At 38.1% G+C, this 17,455-nt stretch overlaps 2 long non-coding RNA genes across 3 annotated transcripts; both read left to right on the top strand.

The window, feature by feature from the left end:
- The first annotated feature begins 407 nt into the window (after window positions 1–407).
- Window positions 408–2,515, top strand: LOC113342794. Of its 2 annotated transcripts, XR_003356844.1 has the most exons (4): window positions 408–524; window positions 1,193–1,461; window positions 1,595–1,892; window positions 2,209–2,515. It is a non-coding gene; the product is annotated as an uncharacterized LOC113342794 (long non-coding RNA). The 2 variants fall into 2 exon arrangements; XR_003356843.1 differs by lacking the exon at window positions 2,209–2,515 and having other exon boundaries at window positions 1,595–2,207.
- A 12,499-nt stretch (window positions 2,516–15,014) lies between these two features.
- On the top strand, window positions 15,015–15,499 carry LOC113342741. Its single transcript, XR_003356814.1, has 3 exons — window positions 15,015–15,109; window positions 15,303–15,436; window positions 15,477–15,499. It is a non-coding gene; the product is annotated as an uncharacterized LOC113342741 (long non-coding RNA).
- The last annotated feature ends 1,956 nt before the right edge of the window (window positions 15,500–17,455 follow it).

Raw genomic sequence — 17,455 nt, forward strand, 5'->3', positions numbered from 1 at the left:
TTACCTGATGTACGTACAATTGAATGAACAATGTTAGAGAAAGAGGTTTAAGATGTGAAAACTTTGTTGTTTTGGTCGAGTTCTTAAGATGATTGTTTGTTAGTTTCCTCGTAGGCTTACAAGAATTTGTGGTATCCTTTTATTCACTGTCCTCTAGCTCTGTGCATACATAGAAGGTTAGAGAGAGACAACTAAGTGGCTAACTATTATATTATCAATACCTCTTAATATAAAGGAGAACAAGTGTGCTGACATGTCGGAACCAGATTTTCAATCTGACGTGTCATCACCAGAATATATTTAATTGGCAATCAGATAATGGTGAAAAGGCACGACGCTTGGAATCGTGTTACTGAGTAGCAATATAAGACACATTCTGAAGAGACGTTTCTCTTAGTTCCAAAGAGTTATGCTTGAAACGTTGCCTCCAGCAACTTACTTTATATGTAAGGCAGCCAACGGATTCAACATAACCCTCTAATTGAAACACGGCAACAACAAGAAGAAGAAGATATATGGAACAGGTAACAGGGTGATGCAACTTTTTGATTCGAATTCTACTTTACATGATGATAGTATATGGCTACAACTTCGATTTAGGGAATCAGCAACGACTTATTTTGCAAAGCGTAATCTTTTTAATTGATTTAGGGAATCAGGAACACCTTATTTTCCAATTCTCCATTAGTTTGTCCTTGAGGCTTTAAATACAGTTCTTCGTTTGAAATAGGTATTTAACGTTAAGTTATTATAATCTCCATTCCTCTTACTTTGAAACTTCAAATACATTTCTTTGTTTGAACTTCTTAATTGATGACAGTATGTACTAGGTAGTTAATGTTATAGTTTTCAAACTGAAAATGGTTTGCAGCGGAGATGGTCGGCATACTCTTTCTGTGAAAGTTTATCATACATGTGAAGTTAAGTGGGCACTCTTTCGGTAGGACATACAATGTTTGACAAAATTTCTGAATAATAGGTTGTTTTTTTTTGGCTAACTATTATCCTTCTACTTCTATTTCGTTTTGTTCGTAGAATATTTAGCGTTTCTGTGTAGCTGTGCAGAAAGAGGAAATTCCCTGGAAATAACAACACAAGAAACAAAAACTATAACAAAATTGATACTCATGTTCAGGTATCCATTAATTTATAATTTCATTGATTTAATTTCTTCGGAAGTTTTCATTTTCAGATTCTCTGCTGGTGATGAGGAGTTCCCTATGTTTAGTAGCTTTCAGTTATACGATACAAGTGGTAATCATGATTCAAATCTGCAAACTCCCAGCAATAATCTAGGATAAGTTGGTAAGTTCCCTTGGATAAGAGAAAGGGGAGAAAAATTGTATCTTCACCAGATTCCACGATTTGGGTTTTTATGGGGAAACTTTGCTGGAGGCGTTGAACCATGGTACGAGTAACACGAATGCTAAAACCAAATGTACGCTGAAGTTGGTTACAGATGTGAGAATCCTTCTGCCCCACATGTCGATCATTTATTTCATTTTGTAGCTAGGAGAGTTTCGTCAACAAAGGAGGTAATTTGTTTTCAATACCGTGGAGAATTATGAAACACACATTTTTGTTATTTCTGCAGATTGCCGTTACTTCACTTAGGGGGAACTGTATGGAGTTAAATACGATGATTCGTGGCGCATACCAAAAATTGTAGCTCATGTTTCAGAAACTATCACTACTCTTTATTTGTGACTTATTCAACTCAATGAAACTGCTTCAGGTCAGGTTAATCGCATCGTCAATATAATCATTCACAGTGGCAGAACTGGGATGCCAATATATATATATATATATAGGACGGGCTTGGCACGTATTTAGTGGCAAAGACGAACCAAGGGAAATGCCGGATCCTGACTCATACATCGTCATTTCATTTTGTATGTTAACTTGCTGAACTTTTTAGCTTATAACAATAGAAAGGAGTATGGTTCATGATCCGCCAGTCTGCTAATACCATTTTAATACAAGTTTGAGAATGAGCAAAGTGTGGCGGATCCTTCTCGATGGAAAACTTTAGGAGTTTCAGTTTTTATCCTCAAAGACTCATGTTTCTAACCAAGCAAATGATACCTGTCTACTTTAGTTGATTATTTCAAGTCATACATATAGACCTAATTAGTTTCTGCCTTCAATTACTACATGTTGTACAACTGTTTTTATTTTATTTTTATTTAATTTTATGTCTTTTCGCAGTTCCTTTAAATTCTTCAGTTTGATTCACGTTGGTCATCTTAGCGTGGCAAACAGATCTTGATCGGAGCTCCACTTTTTGTTACATAACGGTGAAAGGGCGAAGCATTTTAACTAGGGTGATGCATTTGAGATTGTATATGCCGATAGCTAGATTACCGCATTTAATTCACAAAATACATTTTCGATTAGGAAAAGTTACTGACGTGAAGCTACTTATTCAGTGTAAGTTAGAGAAGGGAAGAGAAGGCAATGACTGGGTGAATCAAATTAATAAACTAGCCCCGCGCAAATGCGCGGGCTTACTGAACTTGTTATATATATAATTTGAGTACGAATTGTTGGCCTCACATTGAAAGTTAGGCCGAAAGCTTGAATTCTAGAGCTCCTGACACCCTACCAATAAGAATTGAGTATTTTCAGTTTTTTCGGCCGCACACGAAATGGTGTGAGCAAACTTAGATATAATAGTATTGACGGACTTCAAACCCTAACTTCTGAGTTTCTCTTCCACCGCATCCTCTATATCAAATGGATCTCTAACTTTGTTTTTGAAAGTTGCAGATTCAAATCGGTTCCTCATCTCACTTTTCTTTGCCTTGCAAAAGCAATCAGAAATCAAAGACAACTCGCAAGCCATCTATTATGTATTAATCAAGGTTATTTATGAATCCAAAGTTCTTTATTTATTTATTTTCAAATTTTTTTTGTATCTATGTTTTTGAAAGTAGTAGATTCAAATGGGTGGATTCAAATCGGTTCCTTATCTCACTTTTCCCTGCCTTTCATATTCAGTGGGATATCTCTGTAAGAGGTGTTGGAAATGAATTTAAGGTTAAAGGTTAAATGGGTGTCGAAAGTGATGTGAAAATTGGTATTGAAATGATTAAAAAAAGGCTCACAATCACTCAAGTTGGTGTTTAACCATAACTGGATTTTATTGTACTCAACAACTGTGGTCGTACAAGACCTTAACTTTCTTCCAAAATCACACTATCTTTCATTCAACTACTGACCTTGCTACCCACTTTGGATTTCACTAGATTACACTTCGACTTACACCTACACCTCACTTGATGTTGTCACTCGATTACACTTCACAACTGAGCACACCCATGCCTATTTATAGGCTTTACTTGACCGACTCCACATGCTCTAGGTTTCTTTAGAGTATTCTTGTTACAGACTGACTATACACATTTCTACACAACCCATCTTTGACTGTCTAGAAAATCTAGACTTATCTCCAGCCGTACGGACTAGCCTACCAATTTCCTTTTTCTAGATTATTCTTGATTACTCCAAATCAAGTTTACATTTTTAATAGACACCCTTAAACTTGATTTCTAGTAACTCCAAGAATCTCTCGCAATTTAATGAAGTCCCCGTGCTTCAATGGTTTCGTGAATATATCGGCAACTTGGTCTTGAGATTTTGTGTATTTCAATTGTACCTTATTTTTCGATATGCACTCTCTGATAAAATGGTATCGTGTGTCGATGTGCTTGCTGCGGTCGTGGAACACTGGATTCTTTGCTAAAGCCATTGCTGACTTGTTGTCCACAAATATTGTTGTCGGTTCTTCCTGCTCCATTTTAAGTTCCTTCGTTAAACTCCTTAGCCATATCGCGTGACAAACACACGATGCTGCTGCGACGTACTCAGCTTCGCAAGTGGAAAGTGTGACAATCGGTTGCTTCTTCGAACTCCAAGTGAAGCTCGTATTTTCGAGGAAAAACACAAATCCAGTAGTACTTTTCCTTTCATCTAAATCTCCGGCCCAATCATTGTCACTGTATCCAATGAGTTTGTATTTTTCTGACGACGAGTAAAATAAACCGAAATCAATCGTACCTTTTAAGTAGCGCAAAATTCTCTTGGCAGTCTTCATATGGGTAACCGTAGGTGCTTCCATGTAGCGACTGATTAGTCCTACTCCGTAGAGAATATCTGGCCTTGCACAAGTTAAGTATCTCAAACTTCCAACAAGACTCTTGTAAAGAGTCGTATTGACCTTCTCGCCTCCATCGATCTTTGATAGCTTGATACCGCATTCCACTGGAGTAATTGCCGGATTACACTCCTCCATTTTAAATCTCTTAAGGATTTCCTTCGCATATCCTTCTTGAGATATAAAAATTCCATTTTTCCGTTGTTTTACTTCGAGCCCGAGATAGTATAACATAAGACCGATGTCCGTCATCTCAAATTCTCTCGTCATTGTTTTCTTGAATTCTTCGAACATTATTGGATTATTTCCGGTAAAGATCAAATCATCCACATATAGGCAGACGAGCAACATATCTCCCTTTTCATCCACCTTCACATAGAGAGCATGTTCATGCGGGCATTTCTTAAAATTATTTTCTTGGAAGTACTTGTCGTTTCCGCTATACCATGCTCTCGGCGCTTGTTTTAGGCCGTATAAATCCTTTTTCAACTTCAGGACTTTATTTTCTTGTCCTTTTACTTCGTACCCCGGCGGCTGCTCGACATATACCGTCTCTTCAAGATTCCCATTTAGAAAGGCTGACTTGACGTCCATTTGATGGAATTTCCATCTATTTTGGGCAGCTAGAGAGATAATTAATCTTATAGTTTCAAGACGAGCAACAGGAGCAAATACCTCATCATAGTCGATGCCCTCTCTTTGTTTGTATCCTTTTACTACCAATCTTGCCTTGTATCTTTCAACCTCCCCTTTAGCGTTTTTCTTGGTTTTGCACACCCATTTTACTCCAATTGCTCTTTGTCCTTTCGGAAGTGTTACAAGCTCCCAGGTGTTATTCTTCTCAATAGCATTAATTTCTTCATTCATCGCCTTTCTCCAATTTTCACTTTCCACGGCTTTATCAAAAGTTATTGGTTCACTATCTGCAAAGAGACAAAAGAGAGATATATTGTCTCTGTAGATATCTTTTAAACTCCTCGTCCGTTAGGGCCTATCGCTTGAGCTTTCATCTGCTGATGATGGATCATTCTGGTGCACCGCTGGAGGAGATGGAGGTGGTGTATTAGATGGAGATTCTGGTACTGGTGGTTGTTGTTCTTCTTCTTCTACGATAGGGAGAAAATTGTAATCCTTTTCTTGAACACCGAAATCCCAGACGCCTTCTTCATCGAACTCCACATCTCTGCTTGTGATGACCTTTCTATTGATTGGATTGTACAACTTGTATCCCTTGGATCGAAAGTCATAACCGATAAATATGTACTTGGAACTCCTGTCATCCAGCTTCGTTCTCAGCTGACTCGGCACATGAGCATATGTGATACTTCCGAATATTCGTAAGTGTGAGACGCCGGGTTTCACTCCGCTCCATGCTTCTAAAGGAGTCATGTTCCACACGCTTTTTGTGGGACATCGGTTTATCAGATAAACCGCACAGTCAACCGCTTCAGCCCAAAATTCCCTGGGCACTCTCTTTGTCTTCAACATACTCCGGGCCATATTGAGAATTGTCCTGTTTCTCCTTTCGGCAACTCCATTTTGTTGAGGTGTATATGGAACCGTAAGAGGCCGACGGATTCCATTGTCTTCACAGTAAGACTCGAACTCCTTCGAGGTAAATTCACCTCCTCTGTCTGGTCTCATAGCCACAATTTTGAAGCCGCTTTCTTTCTCTACAAGGGATTTAAATTTCTTGAAATTGGAGAAAACCTCTGATTTTTGTTTCAAGAAATAAACCCATATTTTTCGACTAAAATCGTCGACAAATATGAGGAAATAGTTATTTCCACCATACGAGCTTGGCTTTATTGGTTCGCAAACGTCTGTGTGAACTAACTCTAGTGGCTTTGTGGCTCTCGTCAGTGTTTCCTTAGGAAAACTTTTTCTGAAATGTTTCCCAAGTAAACATCCTTCACACAATTGATCCGGGTGGTCTATTATTGGCAAACCTATAACCATCTTTTGTTTGGACAGTAACTTTAATCCTCCAAAATTTAGATGTCCATATCTAAGATGCCAGAGCCATGACGAGTCTTTCACACAAAAAGTCATACATCTCGCGATGTCATTTTGAATGTTCAGATAGAACATCCTATGTCTCGTCATTGGAACTTTGGCAATCAGTTTTCCTCTCTTATCTCTTATGAAAAGACTAAGGTTTTCCATATTCATCCTATAGCCCTTTTCTAAGAGTTGTCCCAAACTTAATATATTCATTTTTACGTTAAGGACATAATAAACATTAGAAATAAATTGATGGCTTCCATTTTTTAATCGAATCAAAATTTTGCCAAGACCACTCACCGGAGTTTTTGCTCCATTTCCGAACGTCACGTTGCCAGAAACTGATTTATCAAGCTCCACAAATTTCTCCTTCGTGCCGCACATATGGTTGCTTGCTCCCGCATCAAGCACCCATGTACAGTTTTCATCATAGTCACCTCCTTTGCATGCCACCAACAAGGTCTGGTCTTCTTGATTTTCTTTACTAGCGTAGTTTGCTCTCTCCTCGACATTATTTGAAGAAGATCGACAGTCCGAAGCATAATGACCAAGCTTATGACAGTTATAGCATTCGACTTGAGATTTGTCATACCTTGACCTATTATTGTTGCGCCATGAATTGTTTCCTCTGCCACGACCTCTTGTGGAGCTCAACCTCTAGACCCTCTGATCATCGTTATTTTGCTTGCCTCTTCCTCTTCCGCCATAGTAGCCGTGTCCTCTTCCTCTAGCATTACTACTAGAGATCTCTCCTTTGTCTTTTAAAGTAAGCTTAGCTTGTAAAACTTGTTCTACCACTCCCTGTTTACTTCTCTTTCTCATTCTTTCTTCATGGGCTTGAAGAGATCCCATGAGATCATCCACGGTCATGGATTCGACGTCTTTCGACTCCTCAATTGCAACGACGATATAATCGAATTTTGGAACAAGTAACCGTAGTATTTTTTCGATCACACGACTATCACCCATTACCTCGCCATTTCTTCTTAGTTGATTAACAACAACTAAAACTCTTGAAAAATAATCCGATATTAATTCGGACTCTTTCATGGAGAGAGATTCGAACTCACCTCTTAGAGTTTGCAACCGCACCTTCTTTACTTTTTCCACGCCTTTGAATGAATTTTGCAAAATCTCCCACGCTTGCTTTGCATTAGCGGCTCTTGATATCTTCTCGAATGATGACTCATTCATTCCTTGATAGATGAGGTAGAAAGCCTTCTTGTCTCTCTTTCTTGAAATGCGCAGCGCATCTTTTTCATTTTGCGGAAGCGCCGCTTCATCATCCGGTTCAACATAACCTTTCTCTACAATCTCCCATGCATCTTGCGAGCCTAATAACGCCTTCATTTGAATGCTCCAATTTTCATAGTTATCTTTGGTGAGTTTAGGTACATGAAACGGAAACATTTCACTAGCCATTAGAATCTTATGGCTCTGATACCACTTTGTTGGAAATGAATTTAAGGTTAAAGGTTAAATGGGTGTCGAAAGTGATGTGAAAATTGGTATTGAAATGATTAAAAAAAGGCTCACAATCACTCAAGTTGGTGTTTAAACAAAACTGGATTTTATTGTACTCAACAACTGTGGTCGTACAAGACCTTAACTTTCTTCCAAAATCACACTAGCTTTCACTCAACTACTGACCTTGCTACCCACTTTGGATTTCACTAGATTACACTTCGACTTACACCTACACCTCACTTGATGTTGTCACTCGATTACACTTCACAACTGAGCACACCCATGCCTATTTATAGGCTTTACTTGACCGACTCCACATGCTCTAGGTTTCTTTAGAGTATTCTTATTACGGACTGACTATACACATTTATACACAACCCATCTTTGATTGTCTAGAAAATCTAGACTTATCTCCAGCCGTACGGACTAGCCGACCAATTTTCTTCTTCTAGATTATTCTTGATTACTCCAAATCAAGTTTATATTTTTAATAAGAGGTTTGAAATCTTTTCGGTGATGAATCTCTGTAAGTGGTTTGAAATATTTTCGGTGATGAATACCGAACCCTTCCTAATACACATACACAACAAGATATTTAAAACCCTAATTCATATTTGTTCTTCTGTCGCATCTCTGCTCTCTTTCTTTTATTCACCGTTACTTTTAGATTCAGTCCAATCGCGTGTTTTTATTTTCTCTCCACCTTCTTTGCATATTTTTGCAGTGGCAGCTAATTGTGCTCTATGGTAAATTTATCTCTATGTAGGTTCGGGTTCATGATGTTGATTATCCTCTTGATTTTTGATTTATCTCACTCCGTTTTTGATTTTCTTTCCATTTTGAGTCAATAACAATATTTAGAGTCAGTAACCATTGATAGAGTTGGATCAACAATATTTAGACTCAGTAACGATGTTTGTTGTTACAGAAAGTCAACGAATCCGTTAGTAGCAGTAAATGGTGGTACTGCAACCAAATTCAATAGATTTAACCTTGGTAAGATTTTATGAACTCTCTTTGTACTTTGTTCTTCATATATTGTTGATAAAATGTCAATGGCGGTTCACCAACTTATGCTGACCATGCAATTTTTTTTTTGTCTTCATGAACAAAGATTGCACTGTATTGGTGATCCGAACCCAAACCATATTCGATAGCCTAATCAAAACTTAACCAAACTTAAATAGTATGTGGAGGTTCTGGAACTAACCGAATCTTTCAGTACGTAAACAATAATTTTTTTTTTGATTGAAAGTGAGGATTTATTAAAAGAAGAGGAATATACATGCAAATCTACCAGGGGTAGAAGAAGAAAAGAAAAAACCAAGCTACGCTACAAACAAAGAGAAAGTTACAAAAACAATGCCTGCCAATTAGACAGAACCGTGTAGGAGCAGTTTTGATGAACCCTATGACCTGCAGCCTCAGCCCAAGTTAGAACTAAAGTCTTGACTTCCAAAATGAGATCATTATCAGTTTTGAAGAGGTGTGTAGGTTCAAACCTTCTACAATTTATTTCTTTCCAGATTGTGTGAACGATAACTGCTGGGATTAAATTCCAGATGTAGTTGCCTGATTGAGAGAAGTGCTGAGTGTTCCAGGTATATTCCAAGGCTCTCATTGATCCCGGAAAAACCCAAGACCAACATGTTGTTGGTGTTAAGTTGCACCAAATATTGTATGCAATCTTACAGTGAAGAAAAAGATGATTCTGTGACTCCTCTCCTCCACCACACAAAGCACAGTCATTATGAAGAGACATATGGAACAACCTAATTCTTCAGCCCAAAGAGTTAAGTCTGGAACTACTCCCACGTCAACAAGTCTGGTTTTCAGGGTATTTACCTTTAGCCCAGCTATGTATTCGAAACAATATAATGCTGAAAACAGGTTATGGAGTTCTTCCTTGTTATCCTTTAAGAAAAAAATTGTGTCATCTGCATAATGAAGGTGATTGACCACAATACCAGTAGGAGCTACAGAAAAACCACTAATAAGGCCTTGATTAGCAACCCTATCAATATACCTTGAAAAACCTTCCATGACAATGTTGAATAAAAGAGGAGAAACTGGACAGCCTTGTCTCACGCCTCTAGAACTAGTGAAGTAACCAAAAGAAGATCCATTAATAATAACCGAGAAAGAAGAAGTTGAATAACAAAACCTCAGCCAATTACACCACTTCCTCCTGAACCCCATTTTTAGAAGTACGAATTCAAGGTACCTCCAATTGATTCTATCAAAAGCCTTCTCAAGATCAATTTTGCAAATAATGCCCGGAATTCCAGATCGAAGTCTAGTGTCTACCAGTTCATTGGTAATAAGAGTGCCATCAATGATTTGTCTGCCATGAATATAAGCACATTGCACCGGAGAGATCAGCTTATCCATAACAAGCTACAGCCGTGAAGATAGAACTTTTGCAATAATCTTATACACACTAGTAAGCATACAAATAGGTCTACAGTCCTTGATAGACTCAATATGATCTTTTTTAGGCACTAGAGTGATGAAAGTAGAGTTGTGTTTAGAGTAAATAGTACCTGTAGTGCAAAATTCGTTCACAGTACCCATGATATCATCTTTGATAAAGTGCCAACACTTCTGGAAGAAAATAATAGGGAAACCGTCCGGACCAGGTGCTTTGTCTTTTCCCAAGTCTCTAATAGCATGCAAAACCTCCTCCTCAGTAAAATCAGCTTCTAAGATATCAGCTTCGGTGGAGGTAATTGAATCAAAATGAATCCCTTCCAGATCAGGTCGAATGATCTCTTCTTCAGAGAAAAGAGTTTTGTGATAACCTACTATATGTTTTTGCAACCTTGTTTTATCAGAAACCAACTCATCTCCAATGTAGAGTTGCCTGATTCTGTTATATCTACGCCTGGCAGAAGCATTGCTGATGAAGAAAGAAGTGTTTCTATCACCCTCCTGTAACCACTTTGTATTTGATTTAATCTTCCACGAAGTCTCATCCATCTTAGAAATTCTTTCGAAGTCCGCTTTGTATTGTAAAAGTACATTCTTCTCCTCCTCATTTAAGTTATTATCTTCAGCCAAGTCATCAAGAGTTTGAATTCCAGAGAGAATAGATTTCAGTTTAATATTGGTATATCCAAAAACTTCTTTGTTCCAGACCTTCAACTTTTCTTTAAGTGCTTGTAACTTCAACCAGAGCACTGTGCTAGGAGTACCTGCAAAACAAAAAGAAAGCCACCAATCTTCTAGTAATTGTAGGAAACCATTCTCCAAGAACCACATAACTTCAAACCTAAAAGGACTAGGTCCCCAAGAGGGGTCGGAAATATCTAAAAGGAGAGGTATGTGGTCTGAGGTGGGTCTGGTTTTTGCTAATTGGGTAACAAAAGGTTAGTGTTGTTCAAAGGATGGTGAAATAAGGAATCTATCCAATCTGCACATAACCGGATTTGCTTGTCCATTGGACCAAGTGTATCTAGCTCCCTTGAGAGGTAAGTCAATAAGATCATGTTCATCAATGAACTTATTGAACTTCTTCATACTTCTTGTAATCTTCTTACAATTCTTTTTTTCAACATACTTGGTAATTGTATTAAAATCACCCCCAATACACCAAGGTAGGTTTGGCCAATATCTGCAAATAGTGTCGAGCTCAGTCCAAAATTCAGCTCTGTCAACTGAGTTATTTGGCCCATACACGTTCGTAAGAACCCACTGAAAATTGTCGAATTTATTTGTGCATAGAATAGAAAGTGTATACTTAGCAACAAGTGAATCACACACTTCAACCAAATCTCTATCCCAGAGAATTAACATACCTCCCGAGATGCCGAAAGATTGTTGCATTGTCCAGCCCACATTCTTATAACCACATATTTGTTGGATATCCCATGTTGTGCAATGCATCATTTTTGATGATAAGAGATTTAATCATCTGTATCATCTTATGAACCACTGTTCTTCTATAACCTGAATTTAAACCTCTAACGTTCCATGTTAGGATTTTGAGACTCATTGAGAATAAAATTTACCCTTAGAATGGACAAACCTTCTTGGCCTGGAAGCAGGAGAAGCAATAACCTCGACTGAAATACCAAGACGCTTTAGATCATTCCGCAATTTGAGAGGGATCACTGGCTGGGACTCAATGAAAAAGTCTGGATTAGTAGAGCAAACGTCATATGATGTGCCGAGTGATGTCAGTTGTGGCTCAAATCCAGGTGGGTAATCAGCTATGCCATTGTCAGAGGTAATAGAGAATTTTGTATCCTCTCCATTCAAGAAAGTATTCTCTAAACCCATGAGAGGCAGGGAAGTAGATTTTGCTTCAAACACCGGAATAATCTCCTCACCTGCAGCATAGATTGCATTCTGCACTGCATAGTCTTTTCGAACTCGTTTTTTTGTTGGCAGAATAGGAATGGGTTTTAGTACAGGGCCTGTTGTCGCAACCTTAGAAACAAGAAATTTTCTCACGTGATTTGGCATAGATTGAAAACTAATACCAAGTTTAATTCCAAGGTTGAAGAGGCGATTAACTTCTGTCGGTAACCAGTTGGGTATGGTAATCTGATGTAGCTTTTCCATATTTTTGGGTTGGTGTAGGGTAAAACAAGGCTTGGGGTGTTGGATTGGGTGTTCAGTGGGATGTCTATGAGCTATAGATGGAATAAAATATGAAGGTTGGATTGAAGATGGATTTGGGAATGATAACAGGTGTTGTACGAGAGGTTTGAAAGGCGACATTAGTAGATTAACATCATCTACACAGGTTTTTTTGGCTACAGGTTCGAAACCAGTTTCAGGAATTGAAATCCTGAATGCTGCAGGCTTATTCATCTCATCAACTTCCATGTCAGTAGCCACGTCCAATGTTTCTGCCAACTCAGATTCCACCTCAGCTAAGATAACTGGCTCTGCAACAATAATTTTTGAGAACTGAGAAGTAAGTTCGTTACACTTAACCTGCTGCCAGATTTTCTTCATGGGCTTGGTTTTGGATCTGTTTCTTTTATTTTTACGATAGCGTCTTTTCTGCGTAGGTTTACACATATCTTCCATAATTGAAGCAGTCGCATTCAAAACAGAATCCTTATTCACAGGATCCTTATAAACAGAATTTGTGATATTCGGAATATTGGCAGTTAATGCATTACGGGGTACCATCACACAAGGAACAGCTGTACCATAGTTGTTGTGGATGAATTTTCTCTTTTTGGCTCTGGCACTTTCCAACAAATCTTGTGTAACTGATATTCCGTTAGATATTGTTTCCGTATTCACAGGAGGAGTAATAAGGAAACTTTCTCTAGCCGATGATGATTTCCCTGTAACATGGATGTGTGCAGTGATCATCCGTTTTCCAGAAAATAGTTTTATCACTCTAGGTATGAAATTTATTCCATTAACATTCCTCACTTTCATGCGCATAGCCCGTAAGTTGGTGAGTTTTAGGGTTGCAGGATCAATCAGAAGCAGCTTTCCACAAATTCTTCCTATTGAATGAATGAGTTTTAAGGACCAAAACTGAAAAGGAATGCCCAGTATTTCGATGTTGAATTCATAGTGATGCTTAACTGTAGATTCCCAGATATTTTGATGCCATCGAAACACAGAATATGTGATGTCACGAGCGATGAATTTGAATCCCATATTTGCCTCTGAAAAGTCATCATCCACATAAAAAATTGCTTGTGTAGAGTTTATTGGAAACAATTCAAAAGCCTTTTGAATCTGCAACTCTGTACACAACAATCTACCTAAGTACTAACATGACTTGGCTTTTCCAGATGAAGAAATGATGAATGCAGTATTCCATCCTCCTAAATTTGTTGGATCATGATCAATGTGAATAAACTGGCCATATTTTGAGTTCCTAGTTTTGATAGCACATGGTGCAGCATGTCTATCACAACTAAATGGAGAATTAATGGGATGCTGGGTTACAGATTGGACGGCCTTATTTTGGGTGAACAGGGATTGTGCATAAGATGTATTAGGTTTCGTGAAAGACTCTGTTCTGGTTTGAGGGGTAGGTAGGTTCATCATATGAGGTTTAGGTCTGGATAATGAAGTAGAGAAAATTGTAATGGATTCCAAAGCAGTAGCTAAATTGAACCACCCTTCGAATCGAATTCCAGCTGGAACATAAAAGGAGACTGGGTAAGCTTTGGGATTTGGTCTAGAAAGGGTTATAAGAAGATAATATCCTTTTTCATTATAACGTTTGGTTGCAGAGAACCATTGTTGATTATCCTCATGCTTCCAAACCGTCTTTCCTAGATCCCCATTTTTGGCAGCTTCAAAAAATAATCTTTGTAAATCAGCAGCAAGACGAAGAGAAAAAATTCCATTCAGTTTTCCATTTGAATGAAATTCTGTGAGAGTAGTGGTGGAGTTGGGTATGGTAGAACTACAGGCTAACCTAAAAAACTTCCGATGGATGGTAATGAATCTATGTTCAGAAGTCATTATTGGGAAGAAATAAGGTAGGGATTCTAATGGTTCTAAAGGATCTAAAGGATCTAATCACTAACAGGATGAAGGTTACTAAGTTCTGGAGAGAATGGTTTTTGGAGAGAGAAAGGCATATTCTGAGGTTTTAATAACATAATCTATATTATACTCTCCGACCTTCACTACTAGGCATATAAATTTATTGCACGCATGTTGTGTTCAGATGCAGCCCACATGGAAACGACTGTGCCATTATGAATGTAAATATTTATATAAAAGACGCTGAAATTGGTGGTGGAATTGGTGGGGAGAAGATTACTGGAGTTAGCTGTGAGGCTGTATAGCTAAGGTGATCCATTTCTTGCGTTCTTCTATTTTCATATGATGTTTTTTTATAGTTACTATTGTTGCTTAATTTCTTAATTATAATTTACCACTTTCTTTTATAACTTACCGCTTCTTTTATGCAATTATGCTTCACTTTATCTATGCTTCAGTTGGTAGCTTAATATAGTTTCATGCCAATCAAAACTAAGGGCCATGGGACGCTTCGATTTGTTTAGAGTATACCAAAACCTGATAACCAAACTGATACCATAGTTGAACACCAATATTCTTTCATAATTGAGCAATCTGGCACAACTACTGCTTCCACTATATCGAATGCGTTTGTGTAAGGTATATCAGGTGGGAGCACGAAATGCAGCAGCGCGTTATGTTGTCATCGTGACCATTAGCGCCTAATTTTTGTGACTGCTGGGATTCTATATTTTTTTCTACTTGGAGAAAGGAAACTTTTCATTTGTCGAAACCATTTCGAAGACTCATGTTTACTGGAAATTCTCAAATCGTACTCATCTCTGCCTGTTCTTCCCTGTGCTCAACTGTAAGTTAATACTAAAACACTATCTAGGAAGATTTGAACGTGCCAAAAGGGTGGCCAAATCCTAAAGTCCCTTGCGCCGATGGCGCACAAGAGGTTGAGTCCAACAACAGTCAACTTGAGATTTTTTGTCAGTGGACCTGCTTTTTACCGATCTTTATTAGGTAATTAATTTGTAGCTAGAGTCATAGTTATTGACGGTTCTTGCTTTTTAATTTCTTTACCTTTTCCATGTTTGATTTGCTTATGGAGTGTTCTCCAGGGCATGTTTGTACCTGCTATAAAAGGACTAGGCACCTAGGAACAGTGATAAATGGTTACCACTGGCATGTTTCTGTTTATTGAACTATACTGTAGGTTCCTTCTCATGTCTTGGAGACTGTAGATGATAATACCATACGGGTCTACGTTTATGCCTCTAACACCTTTAGCGAAGCTTGCCCAAGAATGGGTTGCAGTTCATGGGATTGGGGTAGACGATGAAGGAACGGGTTGCAGTTCATGGGATTGGGGTAGACGATGAAGGAATAGCGAACAAGGTTAGTGACGCACGCTTAAACTTTCCATTTGGCGAAACCATTATGAAAACTCATGTTTACTGGAAGTTCCAAATCATACACATCTCGGCCTGTTCTTCCGTCTGGTCAATTGTAAATTAATACTAAACACTATCTAGAATATTTCACTGGCTGAGCACGGCCAAATCCTAAAGTCCCTTGCGCCGAAGGCGCACAATATTTCAATTAGTATTCCCTGGAAATTGCTGCCAGTAATGTATTCGTAAAAGTAAAGATCGAAACTACTTTTTATTCGACCAGTTAAACCACTTTTGGATTGTCCATAATAAATTAAGATATTGCTTCTATGCTCTAGACTCAAAATAATGAATCAACGGATCAACCTGCCAAATTTCATTTCTAGCTTTAAGATTATTGTGCTAGCGCTTGGGTGTTACCATGTTTTCTGAATAAATGCACAAAAAATAGGGGGTTGAAAATTTGTTGGGCTCAAAAGTCATGAACATCAATGGCTAATTTTGGATATGTCCTGCGGAGCAGGGTTGATCATCTTATATCAATGTGCCAGACACCACCTTAATTTAAGATCTAACAAGTTGTTAGATAGTTATTTCGTATTTACTTAACTCCATTTCGTCTATCTCATCTCAATAATATGGATTCTGTTATATGATGCCTCTTTAAGGCCACTTGCGTTACGATATTGATTACTTGCATGGGAACATCGCGAGCGGCACACCTAATTTTATAGCCGTGTTCGATATGACAATTTATTTATTTTTAATTTATAGCCATGGGAACATCTAGCTAAGCTTTTGAAGGGAACTGTTGAGTTTATTATTCCGACAGCATATATGGTGAAACCTCTGATACCACCAACATGATTAGCAACCACTTTCGGTTGCTATAATTTTCCAGATTCATAGACTGTTAAGTATCACTTGCAATGCAGGTAGTGAAGGCTAGCTTTGGTCCAATTCTATTAATTTTTTTTTCTACCAAGTGTCATTTTTATGGATGAACTACATGTGTCTAACGGAGAAAATATGTCCAGAAGATTATATATGAATGAGATGGAGGATCTAAATGATGGTGAAACTGGAAATGCAGAATACTTCTAAAAAGGTTAAGGACAATATGAGAAAGAAAAATACACCTATTTTGGGATATAAGCTAAAGCTGGCTGGCACTTTTTATCGCTTCCTCTCTCAAAACTTTTCAGCAGAAAATGGTTAAAAGACTACCAAGTAGGGAACCACATTTGTCGTACGCAACTGTAACGAGTGTAACATGTCTGATGAACTTAATCCCGTGCAACGCACGGGTAAGACACTAGTCTACCTTTAAATGCGATAATATATGAAAAGAGTGGTTAAGAAGCATTTGCTTGTCTATAACAATTTGGGTTCATGATGAGCCTAATCACATGGTTTTACCTTCTTTGTGTGGTCAAGTAAGATAAGTAATTAAATATTGCAGTTGTGCATATTATTATGTTTCAACATATTATGCCCTACCATTTTGGAGATGTTTCATATATATCTGGAAGGAATTTGCTCAGCATAATCCAGTTGCAGATATTGTAGGTACTAGTAAATTAGCTAGATGTTGTAGGGATTTAGCCCATGGATGTGCGTCCCAATAGTTAAGTTCATTAATAGGGCTCTTATGATGAAGTGGCTTTGGAGATTCGGGTGTGAAGAACCAGCTTTGTGGAGGACAATAGTTGCTGAAATATACGGTGAAGATCTGTTAGGGTGGTGTACAAATACCTCCAATCAGCCATATGGTTGTAGTGTGTGGAGGAGAATTCTGAAGTTCATGGAGCAATTTAAATCTAATTATAAGACGAAGGTGGACAGTGGTGAGAGTACTTGTTTCTGGGGTGATCGATGGCTTGTAGATGGTCCGCTTAAAACACATTTCCCCGCTGTCTATGCGATTACTTCGTCAAAGGGCAGGATTGTGGCTCAAGTTCGAACAATTGTAGAT

This window comes from Papaver somniferum, unplaced genomic scaffold (genome assembly GCF_003573695.1).
Source record: "Papaver somniferum cultivar HN1 unplaced genomic scaffold, ASM357369v1 unplaced-scaffold_47, whole genome shotgun sequence".
NCBI classification, from domain to species: domain Eukaryota; kingdom Viridiplantae; phylum Streptophyta; class Magnoliopsida; order Ranunculales; family Papaveraceae; genus Papaver; species Papaver somniferum.